Genomic DNA, 15,148 nt, shown 5'->3' on the forward strand with positions numbered 1-15,148 from the left:
CGCCCCGTCCCTCTTCCCGCCCCTCTCCCGCCCCGTCCCTCTCCTCTCCCCGCCCCGTCCCTCTCCTCTCCTCTCCTCGCCCCTCTCCCCGCCCCGTCCCTCTCCCTCGCCCCTCCCCTCGCCCTGTCCCTCTCCCTCGCCCCCTGTCCCTGTCCTCACCCCGTCCCTCTACCCGCCCCTCTCCACGCCCCGTCCCTCTCCTCGCCCTGTCCCTCTCCTCTCCCCGTCTCTCTCCTCTCCCCGTCTCTCTCCTCCCCCGTCCCTCTCCTCTCCCCGTCCCTCACCTCTCCCCGTCCCTCTCCTCCCCCGTCCCTCTCCTCTCCCCGTCCCTCTCCTCTCCCTCCCCGTCCCTCTCCTCTCCCCGTCCCTCTCCTCCCCCGTCCCTCTCCTCTCCCCGTCCCTCACCTCTCCCCGTCTCTCTCCTCGCCCCCGTCCCTCTCCTCCCCCCGTCCCTCTCCTCTCCCCGTCCCTCTCCTCCCCCCGTCCCTCTCCTCTCCCCGTCCCTCTCCTCCCCCCGTCCCTCTCCTCTCCCCGTCCCTCTCCTCTCCCCGTCCCTCTCCTCTCCCCGTCCCTCTCCTCCCCCGTCCCTCTCCTCCCCCGTCCCTCTCCTCCCCCCCCGTCCCTCTCCTCTCCCCGTCCCTCTCCTCCCCCCGTCCCTCTCATCGCCCCGTGCCTCGTCCCATCCCTCTCCTCCCCCCGTGCCTCGTCCCTCGCCCCGTCCCTCTCCTCCCCCTTACCTGGGCTCGAACCAGGGACCCTCTGCCCACATCAACAACTGCCTCTAACGAAGCACAGTGGAAAAACACAGTATGTTCTGATCACTTGTCGTGGTCTCAGACTGAACATTTAAAAAGCTGTAAATCAAATCAGTGTCTCCACGAACAGAAGAGGTAGTGTCCAAATAGTGGATTACTTTTGACCATGGTCCATAGAGCACTGGTCAAAACAATGGCACTATAGGGAATAGGGTGCCATAGGACTCTGGTCTAAAGTAGTGCACTATATAGGGAATAGGGTGCCATAGGACTCTGGTCTAAAGTAGTGCACTATATAGGGAATAGGGTGCCATAGGACTCTGGTCTAAAGTAGTGCACTATATAGGGAATAGGGTGCCATAGGACTCTGGTCTAAAGTAGTGCACTATATAGGGAATAGGGTTCTATAGGGCTCTGGTCTCAAATAGTGCACTACATAGGGAATAGGGCTCTGGTCTATAGTAGTGCACCATATAGGGAATAGGGTGGCATTTGGGACGCAGACTTGGTTCACGTTCCCCTGCTTAGACATTGCATGCATCAACCAAGCAGAGGAGGTCAGCTGGTCAGGTGTGGCCATCCTATTGGAGCAGAGGAGGTCAGCTGTTCAGGTGTGGCCATCCTATTGGAGCAGAGGAGGTCAGCTGGTCAAGTGTGGCCATCCTATTGGAGCAGGGGAGGTCAGCTGGTCAAGTGTGGCCATCCTATTGGAGCAGAGGAGGTCAGGTGTGGCCATCCTATTGGAGCAGGGGAGGTCTGATGTCACTAAAGTAGAATTCCAAACTCAGATTGGTAATGCTAGATTAGATAGAAAATCGCCCCTGGTTTTGATTAAGAATGATTGGATCAGGGGATTAGAGGGCAAATGCTTTTATTACATTGGCCCTTGCCCAATCCTGGAATTAATCTGAATACCAAAAATCCTAATCTTTCATTACATGGTGAGATTAAGGAAGGAGAAGCCTGGGTTGAATTTGTCTGTGGTGCGCGAGCACAAGCAATACACCTCTGAGGATCGGCTCTGGGATATCACGTAGTCACAGGGTTTTGAAATGTTGCTGGGGAGATCTAATGGTATTTCTGAGATAATACGTGGTATGTTTACGATTGGAGTTTGCAGTAATTTTCTTTAAAATAAAAAAAATAGAAGGAACAATTGTGTTAATTGATCTCTAAATTCTCTCTCTTTCTCTCTCTCTGCCTCTCTCTCTCTCTCTCACTCTCACTCTCTCTCAGTCTCAGTCTCTCTCTCACTCTCTCTCTCTCTCGGTCTCTCTCTCGGTCTCTCTCTCTCTCTCTCTCTCTCTCTCTCTCTCTCTCTGTCTCTCTCTCTCTCTCTCTCTCTCTCTCTCTCTCTCTCTCTCTCTCTGTCTCTCTCTCTCTCTCTCTCTCTCTCTCTCTGTGTCTCTCTCTCTCTCTGTCTCTCTCTCTCTCTCTCTCTCTCTCTCTCTCTCTCTCTCTCTCTCTCTCTCTCTCTCTCTCTCTCTCTCTCTCTTTCTCTTTGTGAGAACAAAAAGCATCATGGAGATTGTAATTCTTTCTGAGACCACTGACTGACAAAGCCCCATTACATAATTCACCCCCTTTGACATAATAACTGCATTTAATTAAAAGTTAGTATTCCTGGGAGCTTGTGTTTTTAGAGTTGTGTGATTCAGCTATCTGGTCATTGATTCAGCTATCTGGTCATTGATTCAGCTGTCTGGTCATTGATTCAGCTGTCTGGTCATTGATTCAGCAGTGATTCAGCTATCTGGTCATTGATTCAGCAGTGATTCAGCTATCTGGTCATTGATTCAGCAGTGATTCAGCTATCTGGTCATTGATTCAGCTATCTAGTCATTGATTCAGCTATCTGGTCATTGATTCAGCTGTCTGGTCATTGATTCAGCTGTCTGGTCATTGATTCAGCAGTGATTCAGCTATCTGGTCATTGATTCAGCAGTGATTCAGCTATCTGGTCATTGATTCAGCTATCTGGTCATTGATTCAGCAGTGATTCAGCTGTCTGGTCATTGATTCAGCTATCTGGTTATTGATTCAGCAGTGATTCAGCTGTCTGGTCATTGATTCAGCTATCTGGTCATTGATTCAGCAGTGATTCAGCTATCTGGTCATTGATTCAGCTATCTAGTCATTGATTCAGCTATCTGGTCATTGATTCAGCTGTCTGGTCATTGATTCAGCAGTGATTCAGCTATCTGGTCATTGATTCAGCAGTGATTCAGCTATCTGGTCATTGATTCAGCAGTGATTCAGCTATCTGGTCATTGATTCAGCAGTGATTCAGCTATCTGGTCATTGATTCAGCTATCTAGTCATTGATTCAGCTATCTGGTCATTGATTCAGCTGTCTGGTCATTGATTCAGCTGTCTGGTCATTGATTCAGCAGTGATTCAGCTATCTGGTCATTGATTCAGCAGTGATTCAACTGTCTGGTCATTGATTCAGCTATCTGGTCATTGATTCAGCAGTGATTCAGCTGTCTGGTCATTGATTCAGCTATCTGGTTATTGATTCAGCAGTGATTCAGCTGTCTGGTCATTGATTCAGCTATCTGGTCATTGATTCAGCAGTGATTCAGCTATCTGGTCATTGATTCAGCTATCTAGTCATTGATTCAGCTATCTGGTCATTGATTCAGCTGTCTGGTCATTGATTCAGCTGTCTGGTCATTGATTCAGCAGTGATTCAGCTATCTGGTCATTGATTCAGCAGTGATTCAACTGTCTGGTCATTGATTCAGCTATCTGGTTATTGATTCAGCAGTGATTCAGCTGTCTGGTCATTGATTCAGCTATCTGTCCATTCTTTCCTAGTCACACTAGGATCCCATTATTGGGTGTTTGTCGGTCCGTTCCAATTGCGTCTCTCTCCCAAACACTCTTCTCCTCTCCTAGCCTCGGTGTGGAACTCATTCTTCTTCTCTCCCCCCCCCTTCTCTTCCTAATTAAAGAGCAGCAGTAAATAACAATAGAGGGGCTTTGTACAGTGGTTACTGGTACAGACTCAATGTGCGGGGGCACCGGTGTCGAGGTAATTGAGGTAATTATGTACATGTAGGTAGAGTTATAAAAGTGACTATGCATAGATAATAACAGAGTAGCAGCAGCGTAGAAGAGGTTGGGGCGGTGGAGCAATGCAAATAGTCTGGGTAGCCATTTAATCAGATGTTCAGGAGTCTAATGGCTTGTGGGTGGAAGCTGTTTAGAAGCCTCTTGGACCAAGACTTGGCACTCCGGTACCGCTTGCCATGTTGTAGCAGAGAGAACAGTCTATGGCTAGGGTGGCTCGGGTCTTTGACCATTTTTAGGGCCTTCCTCTGACACCGCCTGGTGTAGAGGTCCTGGATTGCAGGCAGCTTTGCCCCAGTGATGTATTAGGCCTTTCGCACTACCCTCTGTTGTGCCTTGCAGTCGGAGACCGAGCAGTTGCCATACCAGGCAGTGATGCAACCCGTCAGGATGCTCTCGATGGTGCAGCTGTAAAACCTTTTGAGGATCTCAGGACCCATGCCAAATCTTTTCAGTCTCCTGAGGGGGAATAGGTTTTGTTGTGCCCTCTTCACGACTGTCTTGGTGTGCTTGGACCATGTTAGTTTGTTGATGATGGGGACACCAAGGAACTTGAAGCTCTCAACCTGCTCCACTACAGCCCCGTTGATGAGAATGGGAGTGTGTTCGGTCCTCCTTTTCCTGTAGTCCACAATCATCTCCTTTGTCTTGATCACATTGAGGGAGAGGTTGTTGTCCTTGCACCTCACGGTCAGGTCTCTGACCTCCTCCCTATAGGCTGTCTCATTGTTGTCAATGATCAGGCCTGCCACTGTTGTCATCAGCAAACTTAATGATGGTGTTGGAGTCGTGCCTGGCCATGCAGTTATGAGTGAACAGGGAGTACAGGAGGGGACTGAGCATGCACCCCTGAGGGGTCCCCGTGTTGAGGATCAGCTTGGCGGATTGTGTTCAGTTGTAGGATCCAGTTGCAGAGGGGAGTGTTTAGTCCCAGGATCCTTAGCTTAGTGATGAGCTTAGAGGGCACTATGGTGTTGAACGCTGAGCTGTTGTCAATGAATAACATTCTCACGTAGGTGTTCCTTTTGTCCAGGTGTGAAAGGGCAGTGTGGAGTGCAATGGAGATTGCATCATCTGTGGATCTGTTCGTGCGGTATGCAATTTGGAGTGGGTCTAGGGTTTCTGGGATGATGGTGTTGATGTGAGCCATGATCAGCCTTTCAAAGCACTTCGTGGCTACAGACATGAGTGCTACGGGTCTGTAGTCATTTAGGCAGGTTACCTTAGTGTTCTTGGGCACATGGAGTATGGTGGTCTGCTTGAAACAAGTTGGTATTACAGACTCGGACAGGGACAGGTTGAAAATGTCAGTGAAGACACTTGCTAGTTGGTCAGCGCATGCATGTTTCAGTGTTACTTGCTTCGAAGCGAGCATAGAAGTTATTTAGCTCGTCTGGTAGTCTCGTGCCACTGGGCAGCTCGCGGCTGTGCTTCCCTTTGTAGTCTGTAATAGTTTGCAAGTCCTGCCACTTTTTTCCCTATTGTCTATAGGGTTTATTGTCTATAGGGTTTATTGTCTATAGGGTTTATTGTCTATAGGGTTTATTGTCTATAGGGTTTATTGTCTATAGGGTTTATTGTCTATAGGGTTTATTGTCTATAGGGTTTATTGGCTATAGGGTTTATTGTCTATATGGTTTATTGTCTATAGGGTTTATTGTCTATAGGGGGCTATAGGGTTTATTGTCTATAAGGGGCTATAGGGTTTATTGTCTATAAGGGGCTATAGGGTTTATTGTCTATAAGGGGCTATATGGTTTATTGTCTATAAGGGGCTATAGGGTTTATTGTCTATAGGGGGCTATAGGGTTTATTGTCTATAAGGGGCTATAGGGTTTATTGTCTATAAGGGGCTATAGGGTTTATTGTCTATAAGGGGCTATATGGTTTATTGTCTATAAGGGGCTATAGGGTTTATTGTCTATAAGGGGCTATAGGGTTTATTGGCTATAAGGGGTTATAGGGTTTATTGTCTATAAGGGGCTATAGGGTTTATTGGCTATAAGGGGCTATAGGGTTTATTGTCTATAAGGGGCTATAGGGTTTATTTATAGGGTTTATTGTCTATAAGGGGCTTATTTATTGGCTATAGGGTTTAATAATATAATAATATATGCCATTTAGCTGGCTATAGGGTTTCATGTGTGCATATAGGGTTTATTGGCTATAGGGTTTTATTGTCTATAAGGGGCTATAGGGTTTATTGTCTATAAGGGGCTATAGGGTTTATTGGCTATAGGGTTTATTGTCTATAAGGGGCTATAGGGTTTATTGTCTATAGGGTTTATTGGCTATAGGGTTTATTGGCTATAGGGTTTATTGGCTATAGGGTTTATTGTCTATAAGGGGCTATAGGGTTTATTGGCTATAGGGTTTATTGTCTATAAGGGGCTATAGGGTTTATTGGCTATAGGGTTTATTGTCTATAGGGTTTATTGGCTATAGGGTTTATTGTCTATAAGGGGCTATAGGGTTTATTGTCTATAGGGTTTATTGTCTATAAGGGGCTATAGGGTTTATTGGCTATAGGGTTTATTGGCTATAAGGGGCTATAGGGTTTATTGGCTATAGGGTTTATTGTCTATAAGGGGCTATAGGGTTTATTGTCTATAGGGTTTATTGTAATATAATAATTATAATATAATAATATATGCCATTTAGCGTCTGGTAGTCTCGTGCCATTCTGGGCAGCTCCCTGGCGTGGCTGTGCTTCCAACTTGCTAGTCTGTAATAGTTTGCAAGTCCTGCCACTTTTTTATTGTCTACTAGGGTTTATTGTCTATAAGGGGCTATAGGGTTTATTGTCTATAAGGGGCTATAGGGTTTATTGTCTATAAGGGGCTATAGGGTTTATTGTATGTAAGGGGCTATAGGGTTTATTGTCTACAGGGTTTATTGTCTATAAGGGGCTATAGGGTTTATTGTCTATAAGGGGCTATAGGGTTTATTGTATGTAAGGGGCTATAGGGTTTATTGTCTACAGGGTTTATTGTCTATAAGGGGCTATAGGGTTTATTGTCTATAAGGGGCTATAGGGTTTATTGTCTATAAGGGGCTATAGGGTTTATTGTCTATAAGGGGCTATATGGTTTATTGTCTATAAGGGGCTATAGGGTTTATTGTCTATAAGGGGCTATAGGGTTTATTGTCTATAAGGGGCTATAGGGTTTATTGTCTATAAGGGGCTATAGGGTTTATTGTCTATAAGGGGCTATAGGGTTTATTGTCTATAAGGGGCTATATGGTTTATTGTCTATAAGGGGCTATAGGGTTTATTGTCTATAAGGGGCTACAGGGTTTATTGTCTATAAGGGGCTATAGGGTTTATTGTCTATAAGGGGCTATAGGGTTTGTTGTCTATAAGGGGCTATAGGGTTTATTGTCTATAAGTGGCTTTAGGGTTTATTGTCTATAAGGGTCAATTGTCTATAAGGGGCTATAGGGTTTATTGTCTATAATGGGTTATAGGGTTTATTGTCTATAAGGGGCTTTAGGGTTTATTGTCTATAAGGGGCTATAGGGTTTATTGTCTATAATGGGTTATAGGGTTTATTGTCTATAAGGGTATATGGGGTTTATTGTCTATAAGGGGCTATAGGGTTTGTTGTCCAGAAGGGGCTATAGGGTTTATTGTCTATAATGGGCTATAGGGTTTATTGTCTATAAGGGTCTATGGGGTTTATTGTCTATAAGGGGCTATAGGGTTTGTTTTCCAGAAGGGGCTATAGGGTTTATTGTCTATAATGGGTTATAGGGTTTATTGTCTATAAGGGGCTATAGGGTTTATTGTCTATAAGGGGCTATAGGGTTTGTTGTCCAGAAGGGGCTATAGGGTTTATTGTCTATAAGGGTCTATAGGGTTTATTGTCTATAAGGGGCTATAGGGTTTGTTGTCCAGAAGGGGCTTAAAGCTTCAGAGTGTGTGTTCACACGCGCTACTGATATCACCCAAGATGCTGTCTACTGTCTTATAGAGGTCACACCTTTCTCCATCTTTTAAAATGTCAAGGACAAACAAGGGACACGTGTTTACAGAGTAGGATTTCCCTATAGTTCAGTAGGATTTCCCTGTAGTTCAGTAGGATTTCCCTGTAGTTCAGTAGGATTTCCCTGTAGTTCAGTAGGATTTCCCTATAGTTCAGTAGGATTTCCCTGTAGTTCAGTAGGATTTCCCTGTAGTTCAGTAGGATTTCCCTATAGTTCAGTAGGATTTCCCTGTAGTTCAGTAGGATTTCCCTGTAGTTCAGTAGGATTTCCGTATAGTTCAGTAGGATTTCCCTGTAGTTCAGTAGGATTTCCCTGTAGTTCAGTAGGATTTCCCTATAGTTCAGTAGGATTTCCCTATAGTTCAGTAGGATTTCCCTATAGTTCAGTAGGATTTCCCTATAGTTCAGTAGGATTTCCCTATAGTTCAGTAGGATTTCCCTATAGTTCAGTAGGATTTCCCTATAGTTCAGTAGGATTTCCCTATAGTTCAGTAGGATTTCCCTGTAGTTCAGTAGGATTTCCCTGTAGTTCAGTAGGATTTCCCTGTAGTTCAGTAGGATTTCCCTGTAGTTCAGTAGGATTTCCCTGTAGTTCAGTAGGATTTCCCTATAGTTCAGTAGGATTTCCCTATAGTTCAGTAGGATTTCCCTATAGTTCAGTAGGATTTCCCTATAGTTCAGTAGGATTTCCCTATAGTTCAGTAGGATTTCCCTATAGTTCAGTAGGATTTCCCTATAGTTCAGTAGGATTTCCCTATAGTTCAGTAGGATTTCCCTATAGTTCAGTAGGATTTCCCTGTAGTTCAGTAGGATTTCCCTATAGTTCAGTAGGATTTCCCTGTAGTTCAGTAGGATTTCCCTATAGTTCAGTAGGATTTCCCTATAGTTCAGTAGGATTTCCCTATAGTTCAGTAGGATTTCCCTGTAGTTCAGTAGGATTTCCCTATAGTTCAGTAGGATTTCCCTATAGTTCAGTAGGATTTCCCTATAGTTCAGTAGGATTTCCCTATAGTTCAGTAGGATTTCCCTATAGTTCAGTAGGATTTCCCTGTAGTTCAGTAGGATTTCCCTATAGTTCAGTAGGATTTCCCTATAGTTCAGTAGGATTTCCCTATAGTTCAGTAGGATTTCCCTGTAGTTCAGTAGGATTTCCCTATAGTTCAGTAGGATTTCCCTATAGTTCAGTAGGATTTCCTATAGTTCAGTAGGATTTCCTATAGTTCAGTAGGATTTCCTATAGTTCAGTAGGATTTCCTAGTTCAGTTCAGTTCAGGATTTCCCTATAGTTCAGTAGGATTTCCCTATAGTTCAGTAGGATTTCCTATAGTTCAGTAGGATTTCCCTATAGTTCAGTAGGATTTCCCTATAGTTCAGTAGGATTTCCCTATAGTTCAGTAGGATTTCCCTATAGTTCAGTAGGATTTCCTGTAGTTCAGTAGGATTTCCCTATAGTTCATTGTAGGGATTTCAGTAGGATTTCCTATAGTAGGATTTCCTGTAGTTCAGTAGGATTTCCTATAGTTCAGTAGGATTTCCCTATAGTTCAGTAGGATTTACCTGTAGTTCAGTAGGATTTCCCTGTAGTTCAGTAGGATTTCCCTGTAGTTCAGTAGGATTTCCCTATAGTTCAGTAGGATTTCCCTATAGTTCAGTAGGATTTCCCTATAGTTCAGGACCTTTGACCAGGGCACCAAACTCGGGACACAGCCTTGGAGTTGAGAATCTCTACTTACTGAGAGACATATTCGTGGAAAAATGTTCAATGTTTTATTTTGAAAATCAAGCCCAAGGTAGGATGAACAAGGTAGGATGAACAAGGTAGGATGAACAAGGTAGGATGAACAAGGTAGGATGAACAAAAGGTTTAATTCAATCATGTTCTCATAACCAACGCGTCACATTTCATTATCAATGTCGATTACAGTGCTAAGACAATGTAAGACAATGTATTATATTTCACACTCTAACCACTAGGCTACCTGTCACCCCCCCTACACTCTAACCACTAGGCTACCTGCCGCCCCTCCACTCTAACCACTAGGCTACCTGTCACCCCTACACTCTAACCACTAGGCTACCTGTCACCCCTACACTCTAACCACTAGGCTACCTGCCGCCTCTACACTCTAACCACTAGGCTACCTGCCGCCCCACTCTAACCACACTCCTAACCAACCACTAGGCTACCTGCCTCCTCTACACTCTAACCACTAGGCTACCTGCCGCCCCTACACTCTAACCACTAGGCTACCTGCTACTCTAACCACTAGGCTACCTGCCCCCTCACTCTAACCACTAGACTACCTAACCAACCACTAGGCTACCTGTCACCCCTACACTCTAACCACTAGGCTACCTGCCGCCTCACTCTAACCACTCTAACCACTAGGCTACCTGCCGCCTCTACACTCTAACCACTAGGCTACCTGCCGCCCTACACTCTAACCACTCTAACCACTAGGCTACCTGCCGCCTCTACACTCTAACCACTAGGCTACCTGCCGCCTCTACACTCTAACCACTAGGCTACCTGTCGCCTCTACACTCTAACCACTAGGCTACCTGTCGCCTCTACACTCTAACCACTAGGCTACCTGCCGCCTCCACTCTACACTCTAACTACTAGGCTACCTGCCTCCTCTAACCACTCTAACCACTAGGCTACCTGCCGCCCTACACTCTAACCACTAGGCTACCTGCCTCCTCTACACTCTAACCAACCACTAGGCTACCTGCCGCCCCTACACTCTAACCACTAGGCTACCTGCCGCCCTCCACTCTAACCACTAGGCTACCTGTCACCCCTACACTCTAACCACTAGGCTACCTGTCGCCTCTACACTCTAACCACTAGGCTACCTGCCGCCTCTACACTCTAACCACTAGGCTACCTGTCGCCTCTACACTCTAACCATTAGGCTACCTGCCGCCTCTACACTCTAACCACTAGGCTACCTGTCGCCTCTACACTCTAACCACTAGGCTACCTGTCGCCTCTACACTCTAACCACTAGGCTACCTGCCGCCTCTACACTCTAACCACTAGGCTACCTGCCGCCCCTACACTCTAACCACTAGGCTACCTGTCACCCCTACACTCTAACCACTAGGCTACCTGTCACCCCTACACTCTAACCACTAGGCTACCTGTCACCCCTACACTCTAACCACTAGGCTACCTGCCCCCTCTACACTCTAACCACTAGGCTACCTGCCGCCCCTACACTCTAACCACTAGGCTACCTGCCGCCCCTACACTCTAACCACTAGGCTACCTGCCGCCCCTACACTCTAACCACTAGGCTACCTGCCGCCCCTACACTCTAACCACTAGGCTACCTGCCGCCCCTACACTCTAACCACTAGGCTACCTGCCGCCTCTACACTCTAACCACTAGGCTACCTGCCTCCTCTACACTCTAACCACTAGGCTACCTGCCGCCTCTACACTCTAACTACTAGGCTACCTGCCGCCTCTACACTCTAACTACTAGGCTACCTGCTACCTGATTGAATGTATCTCCAGGGTTAGCCATCCCTGGGTCTGGTAACGTATACGTCTGAAGGATAACAATGAGGTAAGGTATGGCGGAGGGCTATGCGAGAGGCTCTTTATAGTTATAGTTATAGTTATAGTTATATAGACGACATCCCCATAGAGTCATATAGACGACATCACCATAGTTATATAGACAACATCACCACAGAGTCATATAGACGACATCACCATAGAGTCATATAGACAACATCACCACAGAGTCATATAGACGACATCACCATAGAGTCATATAGACGACGTCACCATAGAGTCATATAGACGACATCACCATAGTTATATAGACAACATCACCATAGAGTCATATAGACGACATCACCATAGTTATATAGACAACATCACCATAGAGTCATATAGATGACATCACCATAGTCATATAGATGACATCACCATAGTCATATAGATGACATCACCATAGTCATATAGACGACATCACCATAGAGTCATATAGATGACATCACCATAGAGTCATATAGACGACATCACCATAGAGTCATATAGACGACATCCCCATAGTTATATAGACGACATCACCATAGTCATATAGACGACATCACCATAGAGTCATATAGACGACATCACCATAGAGTCATATAGACGACATCACCATAGAGTCATATAGACGACATCACCATAGAGTCATATAGACGACATCACCATAGTCATATAGACGACATCACCATAGAGTCATATAGACGACATCACCATAGAGTCATATAGACGACATCACCATAGAGTCATATAGACGACATCACCATAGAGTCATATAGACGACATCACCATAGTCATATAGATGACATCACCATAGTCATATAGACGACATCACCATAGAGTCATATAGACGACATCACCATAGAGTCATATAGACGACATCACCATAGAGTCATATAGACGACATCACCATAGAGTCATATAGACGACATCACCATAGAGTCATATAGACGACATCACCATAGAGTCATATAGACGACATCACCATAGTCATATAGATGACATCACCATAGAGTCATATAGACGACATCACCATAGAGTCATATAGACGACATCACCATAGAGTCATATAGACGACATCACCATAGAGTCATATAGACGACATCACCATAGAGTCATATAGACGACATCACCATAGAGTCATATAGACGACATCACCATAGAGTCATATAGACGACATCACCATAGAGTCATATAGACGACATCACCATAGTCATATAGATGACATCACCATAGAGTCATATAGACGACATCACCATAGAGTCATATAGACGACATCACCATAGTCAATAACCAGAATGAATGCTGACTGAATGATTTTGTTTTCTGCTTTTTAATGAAAAGACATGTCTTGTTTCGATAGAAGAAGACAATTTTAGTTCTTAATTTCTTAACTAACTCATCAATATGCTTTTTTTTAAAGATAGTTTTTTTTTGTTGTCAATCCAGATGCCCAGATATTTATAAGAGGGGACACGGTCAAAGAGGGCACCATCCAAAGTATGTATGAATAAATCATCAGATACATCCTTATGTGATTTGGAAAATAACAAACTTAGTTTTTTTTTACCTGCATTAAGTACTGATTTCAATTCAACGAAGGCTTTCTGCAGGACAATAAAGGCAGGTTGATTCTCTGACAGAGTCTGTTCAGCTGTTGGGACAACAGCATACACCACAGTGTCATCTGAATACAGGTGAAAGTTATTATTATTTTTTTTTACAGATAAACCATTATTATTAATGTAAATAGTGAAAAGAACTGGACCAAGAATGGATCCCTGTGGGACACCCTTTTTTTTTTGTACAGAAAACCTGATTCAATAACATCAGTAAATTCACACTGTTCAGTCCTTTAAATAACGTTCCAACCAACGACACTACAGCAACCTGGTTCAGACCAATTGATGAAAGCCTCTTAATGAGTAATGTGTGATCCACAGTGTTGAAGGCTTTCGACAAGTCAATAAAAAGGGCCACACAGTGTTTACTCCTCTTATCCATACAATTTAACAACATCGTTCGAAACCAACGAAGTAGCAGAGATGGTGCTATGAGCTGGTCTGAAACCTTCCTGGTGTACATTTAGAATAAATGTCTTGGTTAAAAAAGGATCTTAGTTGAGTATTTACCATGGAATCTAAGATTTTTACTAGGCAAAAGAGTTTGTAAATGGGGCGATACTTATTTAGGTCACACGGGTCACCACCTTTGTGAAGGGGGAGTCTATGGGCCTCCTTCCAGACCCTGGGGAGGGTACCAGGGGGAGTCTATGGGCCTCCTTCCAGACCCTGGGGAGGGTACCAGGGGGAGTCTATAGGCCTCCTTCCAGACCCTGGGGAGGGTACCAGGGGGAGTCTATGGGCCTCCTTCCAGACCCTGGGGAGGGTACCAGGGGGAGTCTATGGGCCTCTTTCCAGACCCTGGGGAGAGGCTAGAAGAGGAGCAGACAGTCGATTGACTGATCGGGGTCAATTAAACTGCCATTTATTTCAAATAAAAAGCCTGCAGAGATAAAATGCTGATTTAAAAACATGACTTATCTAATTTCTCTCAGTAATTATCTGAGACAAGTCTGACAACTTGGCCTCGGCCAGGGAACGAGAGGAATTTTTCATGCGTCAATGCACTAAAGGCCCAGATTCCAACTCGTGCTAAAGCTCACATAATTTTTTTTACCTTGAATTTAAGCATGACAATCAAATCAAATAGCAATGGTATTCACCCCACTATTTATTTAAGGTGGACCTCAAATAAATGACTGTGTGTCTACAAATACACCATATTCTGATATAATATAATACACCCAGATAATGACACCACCTTTAACGTGTGAAGAAGCCGCGAATAAGATCAAGCCGGTCTACCAGTTACAGGTGGGAAAAAAAGGATCTACTTTCATTTTTTTTCCCGTGTGTGATAGAAATGACCCAGTTGAATGGAGAAGGGGATTGTAAATACACGTAGTAATTGTTGATCCCTGGAGACGAAGGGAAGCAAACTGAAAGTCATATCAACAGGAAATGTATCTCACAGTAAGAAATATAAATATCCTGGGTCATTATTCAGAATTCTTAATTTGTGGGTCTACAATTTGCATGGATGAAATTTGGAGACCCAAGTAAAAGGTTTCTGTAGGGCTAAACCCTGCCAAATTGATGTATGCAAATTGGTGTATGCGCTTTACAGGGTTTGGTTTTATATGCCCGGGGCTTTTTCTTCATTTTGTTTTACAATTTGTATCATGTTAAATATTAGCCACTCTCGGGTGACAACGTCAGTCAGTAATACCCACATACAGAGCCTTCAGAAAGTATTCATACCCTTTCAGTTATTCCACATTTTGTTGTGTTACCTGAATTCAAAATGGATAAAATATAAAACAAGTTTCTACACACAATACACCATAATGACAAAAGTGAAAACCTGTTTTGTGAAATTTATGGAAAATGAAATACAGAAATATCTAACTAATAGAAGTATTCACACTCTTGAGTCAAAACAATGTAGAAGCACATTTGGAAGTGATTACAGCTGTGAGTCTTTCTGGCTGAGTCTCTGAGAACTTTCCACACCTGGATTGGGCAACTTTGACCCATTATTCTTCAGAACATTCTTCAAGCTCTGTCAAATTGGTTGTTGATCATTGCTAGGCAACCATTTTTAGGTCTTGCCATAGATTTTCATGTAGATTTAACTCAGGAACATTCAGTGTCTTCTTGGTAAGTAACTCCAGTGTAGTTTGGTCTTGTGTTTTAGGTTATTGTCCTGCTTTCAGGTGAATT

General features: G+C 44.2%; 1 long non-coding RNA gene across 9 annotated transcripts; it reads right to left on the reverse strand.

The window, feature by feature from the left end:
* Window positions 1–9,813: 9,813 nt before the first annotated feature.
* LOC127930601 (uncharacterized) lies at window positions 9,814–11,313 on the reverse strand. Of its 9 annotated transcripts, XR_008138324.1 has the most exons (4): window positions 10,740–11,313; window positions 10,612–10,675; window positions 10,283–10,346; window positions 9,814–9,958 (listed from the first exon to the last, which is right to left on the reverse strand). It is a non-coding gene; the product is annotated as an uncharacterized LOC127930601 (long non-coding RNA). The 9 variants fall into 9 exon arrangements; XR_008138323.1 differs by lacking the exon at window positions 10,283–10,346; XR_008138322.1 differs by lacking the exon at window positions 10,283–10,346 and having other exon boundaries at window positions 10,612–10,707.
* Window positions 11,314–15,148: the final 3,835 nt, after the last annotated feature.

The sequence above is a fragment of the Oncorhynchus keta genome, chromosome 6 (genome assembly GCF_023373465.1).
Source record: "Oncorhynchus keta strain PuntledgeMale-10-30-2019 chromosome 6, Oket_V2, whole genome shotgun sequence".
In the NCBI taxonomy this organism is placed as follows: domain Eukaryota; kingdom Metazoa; phylum Chordata; class Actinopteri; order Salmoniformes; family Salmonidae; genus Oncorhynchus; species Oncorhynchus keta.